Here is a 24,207-nt window from a genome sequence, read left to right on the forward strand (position 1 = left end):
GATCAAACCATTCTGAACACCTACGAACTCAACAGGAGATCGAAGAAGAGAGTAGCAACAACTCTGAACAGAGAAGAGATGACTTACTGGAAGGTAGGACATGCAGAGAAGTGAAGTCGAGGCGATATTCAGGAGGTTAGACGGCGGGGGAGGGGGCCTCCGTCAGCCGCTTCTGGCAAGTGCTAGAGCCGCGGAGCACAAAATCGGAACTTTTAGAAGTCGGCTCCGCTGAGGTACGTCGCTCCAGTGGCTAAGCGGGAGATTGAAACCTCGCGGGACGGTGTGGTCTCAGGACCCTGGGGTCACAGAAAGACCGGGCGTGCCTGAGTGCGGCAGAGCTTCCAGGTATCAGAGCGGGGAAGCCAGCTGCAGAGACGGAGCCAAGGCACGGGCTTTCAGCTCCGGGTGGCCATAAACTGTGATCCGCGGCCCAGTCGGGCCACTGCTCCTCCAGCAGGGACCCATCAAGCGGCAGAGCCGGGGAGACTCCCCTTCCTCCCCGGAGAGGAGAGGCGTGGGAGCGCACCGCAGGGATCTGCTGGGTTTGGAGACTCCACATGGGGTCGGGTGCAAGAGATAGAAACGCTCTGTCACAGGCCAGATGAGCACAGAGTGCAGCTGGAGACCGGGGACACGGGAGTGACTGACTGCTTTTCTCTGGGGGCGCACTGAGGAGCGGGGCCCGAGTTCTCAGCTCCTCCGGCAGAGAGTGGGAGGTCACCATTTTCACCCTGGTCCTCCAAAGCTGTATTGAGAGCTTGCAGGGAACGAAAGCTCCTGAGAGCAAACCGAAGCAGCTTGCTTAGGCCAGACCGCCAAGGGGGGGGCAATTCTGCCTCTGGCAAAGACATTTGGGAACCACGGCAACAGGCCCCTCCCCCAGAAGATCAGCACGAACAGTCAGCAAGCCAAGACCAAGTTTACCGATCAAGGAGACCGGTAGAACTCCAGCGCTAGGGGAATACTGCACATAAAATTCATGGCTTTTTTACCATGATTCATTAGTTTTTCAAAGTTAATTTTTTAACTGTATTTTTTTTTAATTTTCTTTATCCCTTTTTCAACCAACATCTTATCAATCCCTTTTTAAAAAAAACATTTTTTTATTTTTCATTTTTAGAGTCATATTTTATCCCTTCATAGTAATTACCCTTATTTTTGGAATATATATATAAATTATTCTCTCTGTAAAATTTTGAGATACAGTTTTTCTAACAGATCAAAATATACCCTAAATCACTAGTGTATGGCTTTGTTCTAGTCTCCTGCCTGATCACAGTCTCTCCCTTTTTTTCTTTTTTTTAATCTCTTCTTTGTTCTTTCAAACAACTACTTGTCTTATAAATTCCGTTTATGAAACGTTTTATACTTTTCATCTTTACAGTCATCTTCCATCCCTTCATTGTATCAACCCTTATTTTGTACATATATAAGTCCTTCTTCCTTTAAAATTTTAGCAGACACTTTCTTCTAACAGACCAAAATACACCCAAAATCCAGTGTGTGGCACTGATCTATGCACTAGCCTGATCGTATTTGATCATATTCTGTTTTTTTCTGTTTTGTTCTGTTTTTGTTTGTTTTTATCTTTTTCTTTTTCTTTTTTTTTCTCTCTTTCTTTTTTCTTTCTTTCTCTTTCTTTTCCCCTGGTTTCAGGTCTTTTCTGATTTGTATAAAGTATATTTGCTGGGGACGTTGTTAACCTGTTAGCATTCTGTTCTCTCATTCATCTATTCTCCTCTGGACAAAAGGACAAGATGAAAAAAATCACCTCAGCAAAAAGAACAAGAGGTAGTACCCTCTGCCAGGGACCTACGCAATACAGACATTAGTACGATGTTGGACCTAGAGTTAAGAATCATGACTTTAAAGATACTAGCTGGGCTTGAAAAAAGCATGGAAATTATTAGAGAATCCCTTTCTGGAGAAATAAAAGAATTGAAATCTAACCAAGTCAAAATCAAAAAGGCTATTAATGAGGTGCAATAAAAAATGGGGGCACAAACTGCAAGGATAAATGAGGCAGAAGAGAGAATCAGTGATATAGAAGACCAAATGATGCAAAATAAAGAGGCTGAGAAAAAGAGAGATAACCAACTACAGGATCACGAGGGCAGAATTCGATAGATAAGTGATACGATAAGATGAAACATTAGAATAATTGGGATCCCAGAAGAGGAAGAAAGAGAGCGAGGGGCAGAAGGTATATTGGAGCAAATAAAAGCAGAGAACTTCCCTAATGTGGGGAAGGAAACAGGCATCAAAATCCAGGAGGCACAGAGAACCCCTCTCAAAATCAATAAAAATAGGTCAACACCCCGACATCTAATAGTAAAACTTACGAGTCTCAGAGACAAAGAGAAAATCCTGAAAGCAGCTGAGGAGAAGAGATATATAACCTACAATGGTAGAAACATTAGATTGGCAACAGACCTATCCACAGAGACCTGGCAGGCCAGAAAGGACTGGCATGATACCTTCAGAGCACTAAACGAGAAAAATATGCAGCCAAGAATACTATATCCAGCTAGGCTGTAAATGAAAATTGAAGAAGAGGTAAAAAGCTTCCAGGACAAACAAAAACTAAAGGAATTTGCAAACACAAAACCAGCCCTAAAAGAAATATTGAAAGGGGTCCTCTAAGCAAAGAGAGAGCCTAAAAGCAGCATAGATCAGAAAGGAACACAGACAATATACAGTCACAGTCACCTTACAGGCAATACAATGGCACTAAATTCACACCTTTCAATAGTTACCCTGAATGTAAATGGGCTAAATGCCCCAATCAAAAGACACAGGTTATCAGATTGGATTAAAAAACAAGACCCATCCATATACTGTCTGCAAGAGACTCATTTTAGACCCAAAGACATCCCCAGATTGAAAGTGAGGGGGTGGAAAACCATTTACCATGCTAATGGACACCAAAAGAAAGCTGGGGTGGCAATGCTTATTTCAGACAAATTAGATTTTAAAACAAAGACTGTAATAAGAGATGAAGAAGGACACTATAGCCTACTTAAAGGGTCTATCCAACGAGGAGATCTAACAATTGTAAATATCTATGCCCCTAACATGGGAGCAGCCAATTATATAAGGCAATTAATAAAAAAAGCAAAGAAAAACATTGACAACAATACAATAATAGTGGGGGACTTTAACACCCCCCTGACTGAAATGGACAGATCATCTAAGCAAAAGATCAACAAGGAAATAAAGACTTTAAATGACACACTGGACCAAATGGACTTCACAGACATATTCAGAACATTCCATCCCAAAGCAACGGAATACACATTCTTCTCTAGTGCCCATGGAACATTCTCCAGAATTGATTACATCGTAGGTCACAAACCAGGTTTCAAGTGATACCAAAAGATTGGGATCATTCCCTGCATATTTTCAGACCACAATGCTTTGAAACTAGAACTCAACCACAAGAGGAAAGTCGGGAAGAACTCCAAAACATGGAGGCTAAAGAGCATCCTACTAAAGAATGAATGGGTCAACCAGGAAATTAAAGAAGAATTAAAAAAATTCATGGAAACCAATGAAAATGAAAACACAACTGTTCAAATCTTTGGCATACAGCAAAGGCAGTCCTGAGAGGAAGGTGTATAGCAATACAAGCCTTTCTCAAAAAACAAGAAAGGTCTCAAATACACAACCTAACCCTACACCTAAAGGAACTAGAGAAAGAACAGCAAATAAAGCCTAAACTCATCAGGAGAAGAGAAATAATAAAGATCAGAGCAGAAACCAATGAAAGAGAAACCAAAAGAACAGTAGAACAAATCATCGAAACTAGGAGCTGGTTCTTCGAAAGAATTAGCAAGATTAATAAACCCCTGGCCAGACTTATCAAAAAGAAAAGAGAAATGACCCAAATCAACAAAATCATGAATGAAAGAGGAGAGATCACAACCAAAACCAAAGAATACAAACAATTATAAAAATATATTATGAGCAACTCTATGCCAGCAAATTAGATAACCTGGAAGAAATGGATGCATTCCTAGAGATGTATCAACTACCAAAATTGAACCAGGAAGAAATAGAAAACCTGAACAGACCTATAACCTCTCAGGAAATTGAAGCAGTCATCAAAAATCTCCCAACAAACAAAAGCCCAGGGCCAGATGGCTTCCCAGGCGAATTCTATCAAAAATTTAAAGAAGAATAAATACCTATTCTCCTGAAACTCTTCCAAAAAATAGAAATGGAAGGAAAACGTCCAAACTCATTTTATGAGGCCACCATTACCTTGATCCCAAAACCAGACAAAGACCCCATCAAAAAGGAGAATTACAGACCAATATCCTTGATGAACATGGATGCAAAAATTCTCACCAAAATACTAGCCAATAGGATCCAACAGTACATTAAAAGGATTATTCACCACGACCAGGTGGGATTTATCCCTGGGCTGCAAGGCTGATTCAACATCCGCAAATCAATGAACGTGATACAATACATTAACAAAAGAAAGAACAAGAATCATATGATCCTCTCAATAGATGCAGAAAAAGCATTTGACAAAGGACAGCATCCTTTCTTGGTCAAAACTCTTCAGAGTATAGGGATAGAGGGTACATACCTCAATATCATAAAAGCCATCTATGAAAAACCCACAGCGAATATCATTCTCAATGGGGAAACACTGAGAGCTTTTCCCCTAAGGTCAGGAACGCGGCAGGGATGTCCAATATTACCACGGCTATTCAACATAGTATTAGAAGTCCTAGCCACAGCAATCAGACAACACACAGAAATCAAAGGCATCCAAATCGGCAAAGAGGAAGTCAAACTCTCACTCTTTGCAGATGATATGATACTGTATGTGGAAAACCCAAAAGACTCCACCCCAAAACTGCTACAACTCATACAGGAATTCAGTAAAGTAGCAGGATATAAAATCAATGCACAGAAATCAGTGGCATTCCTATACACCAACAACAAGACAGAGAGAGACAAATCAAGGAGTCGATCCCATTTACAATTGCACCCAAAACCATGAGATACCTAGGAATAAATTTAACCAAAGAGGTAAAGGATCTGTACTCAGAAAACTAGAAAATACTCAGGAAAGAAATTGAAGAAGACACAAAGAAATGGAAAAACGTTCCATGCTCATGGATTGGAAGAACAAACATTGTGAAGATATCAATGCTACCTAGAGCAATCTACACATTCAATACAATCCCCATGAAAATACCATCCACTTTTTTCAAAGAAATGGAACAAATAATCCTAAAATTTGTATGAAACCAGAAGAGACCCCGAATAGCCAGAGGATTATTGAAAAAGAAAAGCAAAGCTGGCGGCATCACAATTCCGGACTTCCAGCTCTATTTCAAAGCTGTCATCATCAAGACAGTATGGTACTGGCAGAAAAACAGACACATAGATCAATGGAACAGAATAGAGAGCCCAGAAATGGACCCTCAACTCTATGGTCAACTCATCTTTGACAAAGTACGAAAGAATGTCCAATGGAAAAAAGACAGTCTCTTCCACAACTGGTGTTGGGAAAATTGGACAGCCACATGCAGAAGAATGAAACTGGACCATTTCCTTACACCACACACAAAAATAGACTCCAAATGGTTGAAAGACCTAAACGTGAGACAGGAGTCCATCAAAATCCTAAAGGAGAACACAGATAGCAACCTCTTTGACCTCAGCCGCAGCAACTTCTTCCTAGAAACATTGTCAAAGGCAAGGGAAGCAAGGGCAAAAATTAACTCTTGGGATTTCATCAAGATCAAAAGGTTTTGCACAGGAAAAGAAACAGTCCACAAAACCAAAAGACAACCGACAGAATGGGAGAAAATATTTGCAAATGACATATCAGATAAAGGGCTAGTATCCAAATCTATAAAGAACTTATCAAACTCAACACCCAAAGAACGAATAATCCAATCAAGAAATGGGCAGAAGACATGAACAGACATTTTTCCAAAGAAGACATCCGAATGGCCAAGAGACACATGAAAAAATGCTCAACATCGCTCGGCATCAGGGAAATCCAAATCTAAACCTCAATGAGATACCACCTCACACCCGTCAGAATGGCTAAAGTTAACAAGTCAGGAAATGACAGATGTTGGCGGGGATGTGGAGAAAGGGGAACCCTCCTACACTGTTGGTGGGAATGCAAGCTGGTGCAACCCCTCTGGAAAACAGTATGGAGGTTCCTCAAAATGTTGAAAATAGAGCTTCCATACGATCCAGCACTTGCACTACTGGGTATTTATCCCAAAGATACAATGTAGGGATCCGAAGGGGTACATGCACCCCAATGTTTATAGCAGCAATGTCCACAATAGCCAAACTGTGGAAAGAGCCAAGATGTCCATCAACAGATGAATGGATAAAGAAGGAGTGGTATATATATACAATGGAATATTATGCAGCCATAAAAAGGAATGAGATCTTGCCATTTGCAATGATGTGGATGGAACTGGAGGGTGTTATGCTGAGTGAAATAAGTCAATCAGAGAAAGACATGTATCATATGACCTCGCTGATATGAGGAATTTTTAACCTCAGGAAACAAACTGAGGGTGCTGGAGTGGTGGGGGGTGGGAGGGATGGGGTGGCTGGGTGATAGACATTGGAGAGGGTATGTGCTATGGTGAGCGCTGTGAATTATGCAAGACTGTTTAATCACAGATCTGTACTTCTGAAACAAATAATGCAATATATGTTAAGGAAAAAAGAAGAAGAAGATAGCAGGAGGGGAAGAATGAAGGGGAGTAAGTCAGAGGGGGAGACAAACCATGAGAGACGATGGACTCTGAAAAACAAACTGAGGGTTCTGGAGGGGAGGGAGGTGGGGGGATGGGTTAGCCTGGTGATGGGTATTAAAGAGGGCACGTTCTGCATGGAGCACTGGGTGTTATGTACAAACAATGAATCATGGAACACTGCATCAAAAACTAATGATGTAATATATGATGTTTAACATAACAATAAAATAAAAAAACTAATGATGTAATGTATGGTGATTAACATAACAATAAAAAATTTTTAAAAATAGGAAAGTTGAAGAAATTTTGACTCTCTTCCTAATTTGTTGAAATGTTCCCTAGACCCTCACTGCTTGAATTGTGGTCCAGATACCACACCAGTGGCAATACTGGGAGTTTGTTAGAAGTGAAAATGCCCTACTTCCACCCCAAAGCCTTTGAATCAGAATATGCATTTTTAACAAGATCCCCAGGAGACCAGTGTGCACAATGAAGATGCACTGCAGAGGCAAAACCAGCACATGTGTGTGGATTGGAGAGACAATTTTTAATTGTTAACTACTAGATATTGAATTGCTTGGTTTCGTTCCTTAGCTCTCTGGCCAGTAAAAGGCAAAATTTCCAAATCAGATGCATAAATCCGTGTAACTTCAGATATCTTTGTTTTTATATCTGATTGCTACTTAAACACCAGTGGCCCAGAACACATCAGTTATTTCTTTCTCCCTCTATTAAGTATTTAATGATCTGCAAATAAGCTCCTGAGAAGATGCCACATAAGGAGACCCTATGGTCCTTTTATAATGTGAGTCATTACACCCTTTATTCTGTCGCTTGTGAGATAGATACTTAGCTACCACCGTTTGGTATACTCTTCAGTCATGTAAAAGTCTGTCTTATTAGAGAAAGTCGTACCTTCTCAGCAGAAATATTCCCAGCACACGCCCCTGCACACACATTCCCAGCACACGCCCCTGCACACACACACAGGGATTTTGTGGATGGTCCTTGGCTGTCCACATAGCACTTTGCTCCCTCCCAGATCACATACAGGATGTGGTTCCACACATCACTATGATTACCTCTGCGGGGATTCAGCAGGGATATCAGCCAAGGGGATAAGACCACACTAGAGGCAAATGCGTGGTTTGCAGACTGTTTCACAGAGGACTAGGGTTTTGTAGAGCAGTCTCATGGATTGAGGGAAAGTTGAGTCATAGGGCTCAAGGGACCCTCCATTCCCGCTCCAACCAGAGCACTTGTATTTGTGTCTGCTTTAGAAATTAGAGTGTGTAAAATTTCATTTGAAAATGCATACTACTGTTTATTCAAAAAATTGAAGAACACTGGGGCAGATGATTGCTAAGATCTAGTCAAGATCCATCATTCTACACATAACCTAAAGAAACACAAATAGTAACAAAACATGGAAAAATGCCTAACCTCAACAACAGTCAAACACAATTTCATTTTTCTCATAATATTATTATAAAAAGCATTTTTTAAAAAATACCCACATCTCGGGCGCCTGGGTGGCTCAGTTGGTTAAGTGACTGCCTTCGGCTCAGGTCATGATCCTGGAGTCCCGGGATCGAGTCCCACATCGGGCTCCGGGAGTCTGCTTCTCCCTCTGACCCTCTTCCCTCTCGTGCTCTCTGTCTCTCATTCTAAATAAAATCTTTAAAAATAAACAAAAAAAATAAAATAAAAAATACCCACATCTCATTATGGTGTGGTGAAAAAGATATTCATATATATGTGTGATAGGGTTATAAGATGATATAATATTTTTTGGAGTAAGTGGATAATAGGTGTCACAATCCATATAAATATTCATATCCTTTAATATAGATATGCCACATCTTTAACTTTCTCATAGAGAAATAATTTGAAATTCATTTAACAATTCTATGTACCAACATAATTATTACAGTGCTATTTATTGTATCAGAAAAATGGAAACAATCTGAATGTTCAAGATAGTGCAATTATTTAAGTAAGATTATAATATTATATAATAACATAATGCTTATAACATCATGTTAGGTTAAGAAAAATATAATATAGAAAATGTGCAAACTACGGGCCCCTGGGTGGCTCAGTTGCTTGGGCGTCTGACTCTTGATTTCAGTTCAGGTCATGATCTCAGGGTCATGAGCTAGAGCCCCATATCAGGCTCTGCACTGGGCGTGAAGCCTGCTTGGGATTCCCTCTCCCTCTCCTACTGTCCCTCCCCACCTCTAAAAAATGTGCAAACTATACTTTCTAAAATGTCATTATGTAGAGAAAGACAGTGAAATGCTCACAATAGTTACATAGGTGATGAGATTATCATTTATCTTTTCTTGTCACTATTTTCTAAATTTTGTACAGTTTGAACGGTATTTTAAAATGAAAACAAGTCTTTTTGAAGGAATCTTAACAGACTTTAGTGATCACCATTAAATAAGTATCTCTAAGCTTCTATGTAATAGCCACTACCCTAGGCACTTCCAGTAAAAGAAAAATTGTCTTCACCCTCAGTCAACTAAACAAAGAATACAGTGAGGTGAGTTATGTGTGCAGAATGTGTGTACATATACGGGGCACCCGCATTTGAGAGGAGTATTCTGACAATTGTACAGATATTGTAACATATAATAATGAGTCTTGGAATAGATTGTGTGCATGTTGATGATGCAACACAAAAGAATATCTCTACCTGCATTCATTTCTCTGATTTTTTTTTACCCAAAAGGCATAAGAGAGCTGGTCACCGGCTTGATTTCACATAAAGATATTGACTTGGGCGATGGTCTAAGACCAATTTCTGGGGATTTTTCTGAACGTGAGAAATAGGGTCAAAGAATAAGACTTTGGAAAGTAAGGAATTGCTGTCACTGGGCAGAGAGGTAAAGCAGGGGTGGAAGAAGGTGACTTCCCAGATCACCAAACAGCAACAAAGATGGTGCCATGTCAGAGACCAGGAGACCCGATAGTTTCTGGTGCCCTTCCCTCCGGACATGGCCTTTTTATTTACTTTTTTAAAAGAGTTTTTATTTTATTTATTTGACACAGAGAGAGAGAGAATAAAAGAGGGATCACAAGCAGGGGGAATCAGAGAGGGAGAAGTAGGCTTCCCGCGGAGCAGGGAGCCCAATGCGGGGCTCAATCCCAGCACCCGGGGGTCATGACCCGAGCCGAAGGCAGACGCTTAACAACTGAGCCACACAGCCGCCCCCGGACATGGCCTTTTTAGCTTAATATTTATGCAATGGACTCCTGCCTGATTTCATAAATTGAAGGTGTATAATACATTTGCCACTAATTTTTGGGAAATGAGAAATGGCAAGGTACTTACCCTTAACAAATTTCTCTAAAGACAGAAAATGTTTTAGACCTTACTCTAATGGTTAACACCAGACCAGCCATAGCTTTCCTGCTTCTTTGTTCCATATTTCTTCCTCATTATTTGTTTGCTTTCACAACTGCACTATGCTTGATTTAATTTGGAGTAGGGTACCTAATTACTATTTAGGGTTAAAAAATCATTCCCAAATTACTATTTGGGGTGTGAGGTAATAGCCTATATTAATGTGTATCCAGTTTTCTGCTAGGCTCTTTACAGGTTAAATTCATTAAGCTAGAAAGTTCATCTATTTTAATTCCCATAAAAAATGTATTAGGTAGATGCTATCAATTCCATTTTATAGATTAAGAGACTGAGGCCCAGAGAGCTTACATAACTTGGCCACAAGCACAGAGCTAGCTAGTGGCTGGCCATGGTCTGGATTTATGTGTTAGTGAGCCCAGTGCTCCTCCCTCTTCCCACCATGTCAAGCTACCATCTACAGTTGACTTGGTTTCCCCTTAGCTTCCAGGAAGAAACAAGTGCACCCAATGTCTTAGGCAGAGCTGACCAGCAGCAGCCCTCAGCCCCTGCTGACTGCACCATCTTAGTGGCATTGGCTGGCTACACAAAGAAAGAAATGGAACGACAGCACAAGGCACACTGCCACTTGACCTTACTAGGAAGTCTACGAGTGGTTGATGATGCCTGGTCCCCTTCTCCTTATGATGGTCAGGAGACGAAAAGTAGCTTCTCTTCAAAAAACGTGTGGCACACCCAGCTTATGGTCTACAAATACCATCTCACCAAAGGAACCAGGAGTCTAAGATGAGCCTGGATATCTGGCCTCACCAAACAGCAACAAAGCTCTTGGTGACCACTAGGATGATGACAAAGGGGCTCAGAAGTCAACACGAATAAACCCCCACCTGGCAAAGATCACACAATAACTGCAGTGGGTTGAAACACATCAAATGTGTTCAAATCCGTGAATTCATAATGATACAATAACAAAAACCTTATTGGTCACCTTTAGTGGATGTTAGGGAATCAACACACTGTTGAGAAAATTGGTAAATAAAAAGAGAGCCTCAACCATTCATCTTGTCTTTTTTATATAATTGGAATCTAAGCTCTCCATGTAGTTGATGAGGGGGAAAGTCTTGTTATTCCAGCTAATAAACAGAAAAAGAAAGAGAGCATCTCTCTTTTGCAACTTCTCAGTATTAATGAATTCAAGCGGCGATCGATTGGAAAATCTGCTTGTAACCAAGCCTGTAACTCTAAACTTCCAATTTATAGGAATTACAGGGGATAGGACAGTATGTGAAACACCACCACCAAAAGTCAATAGCAAAATCAAAACTGTGGGAAATCCTCCAGGACAAAAGACCCCGTTTATTCAACAGCAAAAAGAACATAATAGATCATAAGAGACACAAGGGAAATATTGATATATCACAATGTATGGACTAGATTTTGGTTGTATTAAACAAACTATTAAAAAATTAACAAGACAATCAGGAAACTGTGAACACGAACTGGATATTTGGCAATATTAAGGAATGAATGTTAATTACTTGGGTGGGATCATAGTATTTTGATTATTTTATTTTGAGAGGTGCATAATGAAATATTCAGACAAAATTAGAAGATTTGGTCTGGGTTTTAGTTCAAAATAACACTGAAGGGAGTGTAGTTCCAACAAGCTTACCCAGGCATTAATAATTATATTTGTGTATGATATGTATAAATATGTATAAATAAGCAATGATATATAAGGTTCACTATACTATTTTATATATATATAAATATTTATACTTATGTATATTATATATTTTGAAATAAATATATTTTTTTGGAAATATATATTTCAAATACATGTATTTGAAATTTTCAATAATAAAAAAGCTTTACAAGAGCTCAACCGACCCCCACAAATCTTTTCCCTCACCCAAACTTGGGAACAAATTATATGTATTGATCCTGTAAAATAGAACATATGCAGTCTGGGGCTCACTTGCAAATTTAAATCTGTCCTTGGCTACAAAGATGACGTGTTACACACAAGCCAAAATTTCCACAAGGGAATTTTGCAATGTCTGCATTGTCTTCCTACATAACTTTAAATTGACACTAATTTTTGGTGACAAGGCCACCTCGGATGACCAAATTTGGTGGTCCTGCCAGAAGAGGGATTATCCATTTGGTCTAAACGTGGTCATGGCTACGGTGCCCACCCGATCACATTAGGACGGCAGTGCTGTGCAGAAAAGGCCGAGAGCTCCCCTGTGTGGCTAGTTTGGGTTAAAACAAGCCAGAGATGTCCTCAGAGGCTTCGCTTTGCCGGGCCTGGTAACACTCCTGAATGTTAATCCAGCTCTCCCATCCTAATAGTAATAAAACAAATTTTCTAAAGAAATAAGTTTCCTTTGTCAGAGGACAACAATCAAAAACTCTTCAATAATAATAGTCCTAAAAGGGTTTGATATTTTATATGTGTTTATGGTCTTCTGTGTCAGTTTGTGCAAATGTTTTAGGAGATTTCCACTGAAGTCTGGCATGTAAGAGGGTGTAGACACTTTGTTCTGCTTCATAGCAAATTATTAATGTGTCCAAATGGAGAAAGAACAATCCTAAAAAGTGAACCATGTGAAAAATCTGGCTTTCTCTGACAGCGCTGACTTCCTATAATTCCCTGGGAATTAGAACAGGAAAGAGGAAGTGACCGCTCTGGACTCCGTCCTCAGGGCAGCTCTAGAGGGACCATGTTTCCGACTCCAGGATGCAGAGGGCCTGACCCGCCCAGGAACACACAGCAGAGCGGACCCCCAAGGCCAGGCCTTCCTCACCCCAGGCGCGCTCTTCCCCTAGCACGATCCCCTCAGGAGTTCCCTTTCTCCATGAGGCCTCAGGGAGGTCGTGGCTGCCCTCAGCGTCCACTTCTTTCCTGCAAATTTGAGGGCACTGGGCTAGATGGTCATCCTGTTCAAAAGCTAAGCCCTTATCATTTCTCTAATGCTTGTAGAGTCCAAGATTCTTTGCTTGACCAAACTTTAGTCAGGCTCCTGAGCTTTCTCGTAGGCCCACCTTTGCACTTTAGCAAGAACTGCCCCCCACCCTTAACATCTGATCAGTCCTCACCCTCCACCATTCCCCAGACATGGCTCAACCCAGCCTACCCTCAGCGAAGACCCTGCTACGATCATTTAGCCAGAACCTCCCCCTACCTCTGATGTTTCCTCTTAGTAGTTTTCTATCCACTGACCCCCACCCATGCAATATTCAGAATCGAGCATGGTTTCAAACTGAGTTCTCTTTTCCTCTATTGCTACAGTCCCGAATAAAATTTGTTTTTACTACTTTAACTACTGTCCAACTCTGGCTTTTCTTTGATATGAGCCCCTTCCTCAAATTGCTCTGGGCCAGGGGAGCCTCCTTGCCCAGAGGGATACCCCTTACTTGGGAGCAACTCACACCCAATGATTCAAGGAGGGGTAGAGAGACCAGGGCCTGCTGCCCCAAATACGGGGCTGCCCCTGCTCCTGGGCTCCCTGTGCCTCCTTTGTGGCTTATCAATTTTTAACTAGTCCCTTTGCCCAATCTTAACTCCTTTACTCCTCACAGTGGGGGAGTCATAATCTGGGGTCAAGGATATACCCCAATCTCAGAAGGAGCTCATTAAAGACAGCACCAAGGGAATAAGAGTCAGGTTCTGGGATCCCAGGAGCCTGGTGTATTAGTTGTATGTTTGAGACCTTTATCTCCTTGGGGAGGGGTCTGCATCTCCAATGTGGGGGGATCCTTGGGGATAAGCCTCTCATAAGAATTAAATAGGACTATAGTACAGACAGCTCGATAACATTTTTTTTCTTATACTATTACCATGGTGTTGATGTTGACAGTGATGATGATGGGATGATGATGATGATGATGATGAATGAAAGTTAATGGCTTAATGTCCCACCCATTAGATTAGCTATTTCTGTTCTTTCAAACGTTGACTCAGCTTAGTGGTTCCCAAGCTCTGATGCAGAGCAGGTGAAGGTGGGTGGGTGTAGAGTGTCTTTTAGTGGCTCTAGGACAGCCCTGGGTGATACAGTGGTCCCTGGACAGCACTTAGAAAACTGACCCAAGTACATGGCTTCCTTCAGCTGAGGCCCCACCTACAGACTCAGCTGACTCCAGGGTTTAGTCCTGACCCTGATCTGAAGGGATTAAACTGGCATTTCCACACTGCCAGCCAAAAGACAACTTAAGCTCCATTCTAGAAAGGGGGTTTCCACATTATTCCAGAAGATCGCAGGATACGGTGAAGAGAATATACGTTTGTTGAGAACATAGGTAAGTGTAACTAGGGAGTGTAAAGGGTAACAACCACTCTGGAGTTTAAGTATGCTCCTTTCCCAGGACCCAGAAATCCCACTCTCTGGGGTGTACCTCAAGGAACTCTCACACACACCAGGATTCTCATCCCAGAGTTCTCTGTAGTCGTGAGAAGTTGGAAGCAGCAGAGAAGTCCACTGTAGGAGAACCGATAAATAAATACGACATATGACAGATGCGATTAGAACCAATAACCTAAATGTGAATAAAGCAACATGAATAGTTGATCAAAAGAGTACTGAGTGGAAACATTAGGAACCAAAATGAGAGCTTTATAGCACAGTTCTATTCATATTTCCCAGAAATTCATACCCACACCAGAGCACAATAAAGTTCACAAGGACACATGAGACCATTAGAGTAGTTACACAGGAAGGATATATTTGTTATCAATAAGGAGCTGCAACAATATTTTTTTAATTTTTTATTGTTATGTTAATCACCATACATTACATCATTAGTTCTTGATGTAGTGTTCCGTGATTCATTGTTTGTGCATAACACCCAGTGCTCCACGCAGAACGTGCCCTCTTTAATACCCATCACCAGGCTAACCCATCCCCCCACCCCCCTCCCCTCTAGAACCCTCAGTTTGTTTCTCAGAGTCCATCATCTCTCATGGTTCGTCTGCAACATTAATATTTTTAAACATTTGCATTAAAAAAAAAACAAAGCTTATGATTCTAGTCTGTTTCTCTCTATCACACCCTGTAACATTGGTTCTCAAACTATCTAGTACATCAAAATTACCCAGAGAGCTGATGGGGAAAATGCAGGATGAAGAAAAATAAAGATATTAATTAATTAATTGAAATAAAACCAGAAAAGTGCCCCACATGGACCAAGGATGGAAATGAATTGAGGAGTATGGTTAACACAGGACTCTGTATGTGCAGTTGGAAGGAAGGGAAGAAAGGGAGGAGGGAAGCAAGGATAGGGGGATTAGACACCAAAATGCTTGAATCCCACCTCTATGTGATGGCATTTCACTCAAGCTCTCTGATCTTGTCTCTCCAGCAAAAGTGGAGACATGCCCCTGAGCATCACTGTTGTGGGTGTTCAGGGACTCAGCCTCTGAAAAGTGTCTGGCACATGGTAGGGGTCCAGGGCTAGTTCCTTTGGTCTCCTCTTCTGAGATCAAGTCCCCACCTCATGCTCCTGGCTCCTGGTTCCTTCCTGGCTAACCTACCCAGGAAGACTAGGGATGAGCTCCAGCAGGTATGGTCTAGGACCCAGAAGTGGGTGGGATTCAATATGTACGGATGACGTCTACTGTCACTGAAATGGAGTGGCCTCTGCAGCATGGCCCTTTGCTCCAGGCTTCCAGATTGCACCTCAAAGCAACAAATGGAAGAGATGCCTCTTTGATAGGGTCCAATTCAACCTGCATCAGTGTCATCTGACATATTTTTTAAATGCAGATTCCTGGGTGTGAAGCCAAGGAATAAACACGGTTAGCGAACTCTTGAGATAACTTTCATGTACTATGTACTTTGGGAACCAATGTTATAGGATGAGAAAAAGAGAAACACACTGGAATTAAACACTTTGGGATTTTGTTCAGGTAAATGTGTGAAGATATTAATTTTGTAGCTCATTATTGTTAAGAAATATGTCCAGGATTCAAATGGTACATAAACAGTAACTCTGGTCCACAGGCCCTTATCTGAAATTCTGAGACCCACAAAGCCCTTAAGGCTGCATAAAAACGATCTCAAGTGGCCACAAAACCTGGACTGGACTGAGGAGAAATGATTTATATTCTTTACATATCCCATTTAATGTGACTATATATTTCACTGCTAAAATAGTAATATGGTTTTTTAACCAAGTGCTGTCCCAGATGCTACTAGGGGGTACATAATACATGCTATAACGCCTTTTCCTAAAACCCAAAATATTCTGAAAACCAAAATACATCTGACTGCACAGATTTGAGGTTTGGGATTGTGTGGACTATTCTAGCAAGATAATAGAGTATATTACTATATGATTTCTTCATATAGTATATAGAACCATCAACTCTTCTTTTTTACAGCTCTACTAATCTCTGGGGCCCCCATCTATGGAAACATCCACCTGCAGCTGTGCCTTGAGGAGACCCTGCAGCCCAGCTACCTCGTGGTATGTGGATTCCCCAAATTTGTTTTGCACGCCAGTCAGTGATCCCTGCTTGTTCACTTTTTCCTGCTGAGTCTCCAACAAGAAACTAGTGTACTAGAGCTTGCCCTACATTTTCCCAGAGACTCGCAACTTTCCTCAGCAGAAAGTTCTTTCTCCATAGCCAACAAAGAACAGAGGATACATTCTCTGTGATTATGCTCCCTATTGTCAGTACCCAGTGTTTGTGACTCAGCATGCCAAGCCCCTTGATCTGAGAGTTCACTAGTAAAACAATGCCGATCTGTTCAAAAGTGTCATCTGCACTTTTTAAAAAGTACAACACCTCCCAAGCAGAATCCAAAGAAGCCAGGCTAAGACATGAAAGAAATGACCAAACAGAAGAGAAATCAGATTCTTGCTACTCTGAAGAAAGGCAGTATGAACTAAAGGGATGAAAGGTAGAAAAGCAAGTCAGGGCACCAGCATTGCCTCCTGCATCCCTTGGGTTAACCAGGGTACCCTTGCTCCTGGGCCACTTGTAGGGGAGCATGGGCCTTGTGGGTGTCGCCACCTCCCTGATACCATATGACCAGCTGACAAGAGCATTCTGGTGGCGTGAGAGTCAGTCTTCCATAAAGACTGACTAACACATGAGCATGTCTGCCTGTCATCATTTTCCTGTGAGTTTTGTTTGGGCAATTCTGCCCTTGCTCTGGCCCCTGAGACCAAATTTCCAGACGTAAGAAGTGGAGACCCAAACCCAGTGGTTTGCTGTGGCAACTGTTCCCTGGGGCCAGGCTGTCCCTCCACTCCCATCAGGGACAGCCCATCTTTTCAGGCAGTTGCCAGGGCTTTCTCAAGGTCTCACTGTTTTAGACTTGACTTACTCACTCCCGTTTTCTAGCCAAGAACAAAATGGGCTTGCGTCAGAATTGAGAGTTGGTATAGACGCCAGGCCTTTTTTTCTTCCTAACACTGTGAAACCAACCAAATCATGTTATAAAGATTTAGTTAGGGCAGTTGCTTCACACTTTATGTCATATCTTTGGAACCATATTAAACATCCTGTAGACAATAAGAGTTATTGACTGTTTATGCCTGATTTTGATTATTTTCACATTTTCTGTGTCGGTCCCAATTCAACTTTGCAAGTGAAACTCTTCCCCAAAAGTTCTGTAATTTTCACTGCTCAGCCACATCATCACTTGTTCTCTGCCTTCCTCCTGCCCTCAGGATAATCTGGAAATAATATAATGTCTCATATAACTTTTCTTCCCCCAACTATACCACTATAATTTGTTTTCTAATGCTTGGTGACACAACTGAAGGGTTGACCACCTAAGCCCTCAGTGGTGTTGGAGAGTTAATCTGGATACATTTAATGACCTGTTGTCACCTGGCCAAACATGATAGGAAGCACCAATGAATAAGGAGATGACACACCAGAATCTCTTAAAAGAAAATGGCATTCAGGTTGGAAGTCTACGAACCACTGAGGAAGAACCAATGTTAAAATTTCCCAAGTCAATGTGTATGGTCTGAGTCACTTTCTTCTACATTGGTGAACATTCCAATTTGCTCTCAACTGTTTGAATATCTCAGTTCCCCCAACAGCATTTTTCACAGAAAGGGAATAATACTAAAGTTTATATGGAACCACAATAGACCCCAAATAGCCAAAGCAATCTTGAAAAAAAAAAAAAGGAATAAAGCTGGAGGTCTCACAATCCCAGATTTCAAGATATTAATACAAAAATATAATAATCAAAACAGTATGGTACTGGCACAAAAATAAACACATAGACCAATAGAACAGAACAGAGAGATCAGGAATTAATCCATATCTCTATGGTCAACTAATCTATGACAAAGGAGGCAAGAATATACAACGGGGAAAAGACAGTCTCCTCAGCAAATCATGCTGGTAAAACTGGACAGCTACATGCAAAAGAATGGAACTAGGGGGTGCCTGGGTGGCTCACTCAGTTAAGCATCCAACTCTTGGTTTCAGCTCAGGTCATGATCTCAGGGTCGTGAAATTGAGCCCAGTGTTGGGCTCCCTCATCAGTGGGGAGTCTGCTTGAGATTCTCTCTCTTTCCCTCTGCCCGCCCCCCCGCCCCCAGTCTCACTTTCTCTCTCTCTCTCTCTCAAATAAATAAATAAATAAATCTTAAAAAAAAAAAGAATGGAACTAGACCACTTTCTCACACCATACACAAAATAAACTAAAAAGTGGATTAAAGACATAAATGTGAGACATGAAACCATAAAACTCCTAGAAGAAAACAAGCAAAAATTTCTTTGACATCAGCTGTTACAACATTTTTCTAGATATGTCTCCTTAGGTTAAGGGAAAGCAAAATAAAAACAAAGTGTTGGGACTGCAGCAAAATAAAATCTTTTGCACAGTGAAGGAAACCATTAATGAAACAAAAATGCAACCTACTGAATGGGAGAAGATATCTGCAAATATCATATTGGTAAGGACTTAGTGTCCAAAATATATAAAAAACTTTAAATCTCAACACCAAAAAAACAAATAATCCTTTTAAAATGGGCAGAGGACCTAAATAGCCGTTTCTCCAAAGAAGACATAGAGATGACCAATAGACACATGAAAAGATTCTCAACATCACTCATCATCAGGGAAATACAAATCAAAACCACGACGAGGTATCACTTTACACCTGTCAGTATGGCTAGACTCAAAAAGACAAAAAAATAACAGGTGCTGGTGAGGAGGTGGAGAAAGGAGAACCCTCTTACACTGTTGGTGGGAATGCAAACTGGGGCAGCCTCTCTGGAAAACACTATAGAGTTTCCTCAAAAAGTTAAAAATAGAACTACCCTATGATCCAGTAATTCCACTACTGGGTATTTACCCAAAGAAAATGAAAACACTAATTTGAAAAGATATATGCACCCCTATATTTACTGAAGAATTATTTACAATAGCCAAGATATGGAAGCAACTCAATAATAGATGAATGGATGAAGAAGATATGGCACATATACACAATGGAATATCACTTAGCCATAAAAAAGAATGAGAGTGGCCCTTTTGTAACAACATGGATGGATCTAGAAGGTTTAATGCTCAGTGAAATAAGTCAGTCATAAAAGGACAAATACCATATGATTTCACTCATATGTGGAAGTTAAGAAACTAAACAAATGAGCAAAGAAAAAAAGAAAGAAATGCAAAAACAGACTCTTAGATACAGAGAACAAACTGGTGGTTACCAGAAGGGAGGTGACTGGGGGGTTGGGTGAAACAGGTGAAGGAGATTGAGAGTACACTCATCAGGATGAGCACCGAGTAATGTGTAGAATTGTTGAATCATTATATTGTACACCTGAAACTAATCTAACACTGTATGTTAACTTTTCAATTTAACAAAAGAAAGAACATCTCATTTCCCTGCACTTCACAGAACTTAGCTTTTTTTTCTTTTCACCGCCGAGAGCTGGGTATATTTCTACTGACTGATGTGATCAGAATTTTAATCAAAGTGATCCAGTTGGATTGTCTGCCACAAATCACATATGACCCTTACATAGCAGTGGCTGTTTGCTGACCTGCATATATCTCTTCTCTCTCAGAAGCTAAGAGGGTCTTCTCTGTGTGCTCCACCCCGCTATCCTTGTACAAACTCAAGCCCACCCTCACCGTGCTTACTCCTCTTTGCCCATTACCCTGGGTCTTGACGCCCAGCCCTCCTAGTCTCCTGGAGGCAGATCTGGTAGAAAAAGTGAAGAAGAAGAGAGAAGACAATGAAAGAAAGGGAAGGGAACCCCCCCCCCGCTATCTCCCTTCCCTGACCCCCTTTCACTTCAGGGCTGCCCTCTGAGGTGGCCTGGAGGAGATGGGGGAAGGGAGGAGGAAGGCAAAAGGAAAGAGAGAAGCAGCCACAGAGAAAACCCTCCGTGGAGCCCCATTCTATTCCTCCCCTCTGCCTGCTCCTTGCTTCCACCTGAGAGCCTCCCCAGCCCAGCGCAGGACCCTCAGCCAGAGGGTGGACATGGGAGGACCTGCCCTTCTGCAGGGGCTGTGTTCTCTGCCTCCCAATTCCCATCCCCTAGCACAATCTACAAACGACCTTTTGGAACACAGTGTTTTGTAAACAGATACTATAAATTTCACCATAAGTTCTGGTATGCATATACTGATACTTCATACTAAGCAAAACTGGTTTTTAGCATATGTTAAATATAGCTGTTGTAGTCTTTCAGTGTAACTATTGAATCTGAAGACAAGCTCCATCATTTTAACCATATTCCTTATTTTAAAAACAGTCTTTACTATCTATATTTTTATAATACCATTTGAATAATCTTTATTAGTGTTGCTATTACAAATGCACAAATTACCATATATATTTATATATACAGTGATGCTCACATATATGAAATTTACATATAAGAAATTGCATATAACATATTACATACAGTATAGATTTTACACATGTATAATATTAAGTATCATCAGAAAAGACAAAAAGACTGGAAGTATTAAAATGCTAACTATGGGACTAGAATTACGGGATATTTTAAAATCCTTTCTACTTTCTATGGGCTCCCAGATTTCTTCTTATAACACATATTACTTTTATAATTGGAAAAATAAAAATAAGTGTAATTCTATATTAAAATATATGTTAATGCCTGTTATCTGTGAAAGCTGGCTAAAACAAGTAAAACAAGGGCACTTTTAGAGCCAAAGCTCCAAATTTGGATTTTCAAAAACAGGAATATCTATTACAATGCTTTAAAATATGACAGGAATTTAGAAATTGTCAGAGTGGTAGAAGTCTATAATTAAGAGACTATAGAAAAGTTATCTTCCCAGGGATTATCTATGGTAGAAACAAACTCTAGCTCATTCTTAGAAAAACAAACCCTTGTGTAGATATATATCTCAAGTCATAGAAAGTTACCTCAGTTGGTGAAGTGTTACATTCTTGGTGGATTTCCTGATCTAAAGACACATGTATATATTCATCATTTCTGAAGCATAAATGTGTTTTTAACTCAAAATTCTCTGTACCACTCATGTTCCTATCCTGCCTGGTTGTATCTGTTTCCAGCAGAGCTGTCTTTGTAGAGGGTGGGAACGGAAGTGGGCAGGAATTAGGAGAGCTGGTCCCCTGTCCCAGCAGCGTGATAAGGACCCCGTCGCTGTGGGTTTGTCACTCGTCAGCCCAGAGACTCCACTTCCTCACCAAGACTGAGTTCCACAGCACAGAGCACCTCGGCGCATGGCCTTGTGGGCCCCACGCCTGCTAACAGCACCGTCCCTAACGTCTGGTGTGGCTGTCCTTCTCTGTCCTGCTCGCTCGGAAGTGAACCAAGTCCAGGGGAAGGCACACAGCCCCCGGGGAGCAGACAGTATTCTCAAGGAGCTTTGGGAAGACGCTTCAGAGCCCCTAAAAGGAAGAGCCCTAGAGACCTGATGGATGCAGACAAGAGAACAGAGAAATGAAAGATGCATCGGAGGAATATTTGTTTCTCCTTTCCCAAAGCAGTCCCCGTTAAGACCAGTGACGTGCTAGAGCAGGGCCATGGTGTTTGGGACAACAAGGACCGACAGTGGCCAGCAGGCTCCCTGGTTAGGTTCTTACAGAGGTTGCTCAGAGGTCTGGCCCGGCTCCTGTCCGTAACTCAGACGGGAGGGAGCCTGAGGGGCCAGGGTTCACTAGCAGGTGAGCGTCTGGGGCTGCTATGTCTGGTTCCTCAGACACCTTACTAAAATATTGTGATAAGAAAGCTGTTGGTAGGACGCTCCGGGATGTAGGTTATGTGTATTTTCCCAGGTGCAAGATGGGCCTAGAAGAAAGAGAAATGTGAAACCTTTTGATGGAGCCAGTGGGCTGGTCAGAGCAGCGACATCTCCAATCCAATAAGAGGTTACTATTATGTCTACGGAGCAACACAAACCCCCCAACAGTTGAGACCTTGTAGAGGGATCAGATGCACATTAGGGCTTGTTGAAGTCAACAATAATCCTTCAAAAGAAAAATAAAGTGCTCATAAACCAAATCCCCTCACTCACATTTCCTGAACATCTAACCCAGATGGCTAATTGGTGAGCCATTTCACATCCCCTGTCTTCAGGCCCTTTTGACTTCCCTTTTGTTTATTTAAAAACGTCTTGAATAATCTCCATGAGGAGGAGGTTTCTCTGACAGAAACTACATGATCAGTAACAATCTCACGGGCTGTGACAGAAACATTGAACGGAATAGATAACAAAAGTGTCAGCAAAGAGACCAGAAATTATTTTGGTAGGACAATGATTCTTTTCTCAATTTAGAATTCTCATGAATTTCTTTTCATGTTTGTGACAAAGCAGAGAGTCTAGGATTTGAGCTCCTTGTCTAATGTTTATTTATTAATATTGTATATTTTATGAAAATGTATTGCTACTTAAAGACTGGACCAAATTATTTCTAAATCCTTAATGGCATCCTGAAATTTCAAGGAACGAAAACTAAAAAAACTTTCAGAAATGTGCAGCACTAGTTCTAGGGGAGGTGGTAGGCTCTGTCCTTAGAAAGGCTCTTGCTTTATCCTTGTTCGAGCCTCTTTATCTTGGAGATAAAAGAGAGATACACAGGGTCTTCAGTTAGCACCACACAATGGTGATTTCCTCCAAAAACTATTCTATTTACACAATGCAAAAACCTGACCTAGAAAGAGAAAAGGTACATTTCTACAGAAACAAAACAAAGCAAAACATTTTTGTGTGTGTGTGAAAAAATTGGCCCTTTGCCCTGGGGTGGCTGAAGACAGGTTTTTGGAATTGACATAATTAATGCCCAAGATATATGCATTTTAATTGGAGGTTGGGTTGAGATTCCTCAGCGATATCTGTAGTATTCCCCTCATTTATGACGATGACATAGCACATGACATGAACATATCGGGGTGGGTGTATAACTAAATGGTTGACAAAGACCTTTCAAGCTCTTATGTTACATATTTCTGTGAAGCTTTCATTTTTAAGCTTTTGTAATCAGAACAAAAAGTTGGCTTTACTTTGAGGTGCTCTATCCTATGGGTATTGGAAGTGGGTTATTTTGATAATCTCATTTCAAAGTACAGATTTGCCCATACAAATGAAACTAGCAGAGAAAAGCTGCCCAATAACCGTTTATGCTAGAAAAGGCTTGGCCCTGTGTGGAGGTACAGAGGGGCCAAGATGACGCACTCCATACCTCTGCTCCCCAGCCCTGCCCTGACCATAGTTCACCCGGCAGGACAGCCACAGGGTGAGGTCAGTGCCAAGCTAGGAAAGGAGCACAATGGCTTTGCCAACAGGCCTTTGTTAATGAATTCATTAGCCCCGGGGGGGCGTTCACAGTCTGCCCAACTCTTACCTGCCTCAGAGAGTCATGTGCTTGTCAGTCTCTTCTCCCCTGTGCCCCACAGGAGAGTGAGCCCAGGTCCTGGAGAGGGCCCAGACCCCGGGTGGCCTCAGGAATGGTCCTAAGGCAGGAGAAATTATTAACTAGATCTGAGAAGAAATATCCAATGTAGAGAAGCAGTGGGAATGGAGGGTGAGCTCAGACGATACCCCTCACTTATCTCCCTCAAACCTCTGCCTTCTGGACACATCCTCCCAGGATACATTTGGA

This window comes from Callorhinus ursinus, unplaced genomic scaffold (assembly GCF_003265705.2).
Source record: "Callorhinus ursinus isolate GAN/ISIS: 27379988/994484 unplaced genomic scaffold, GSC_fseal_2.0 scaffold73, whole genome shotgun sequence".
Classification (NCBI taxonomy): domain Eukaryota; kingdom Metazoa; phylum Chordata; class Mammalia; order Carnivora; family Otariidae; genus Callorhinus; species Callorhinus ursinus.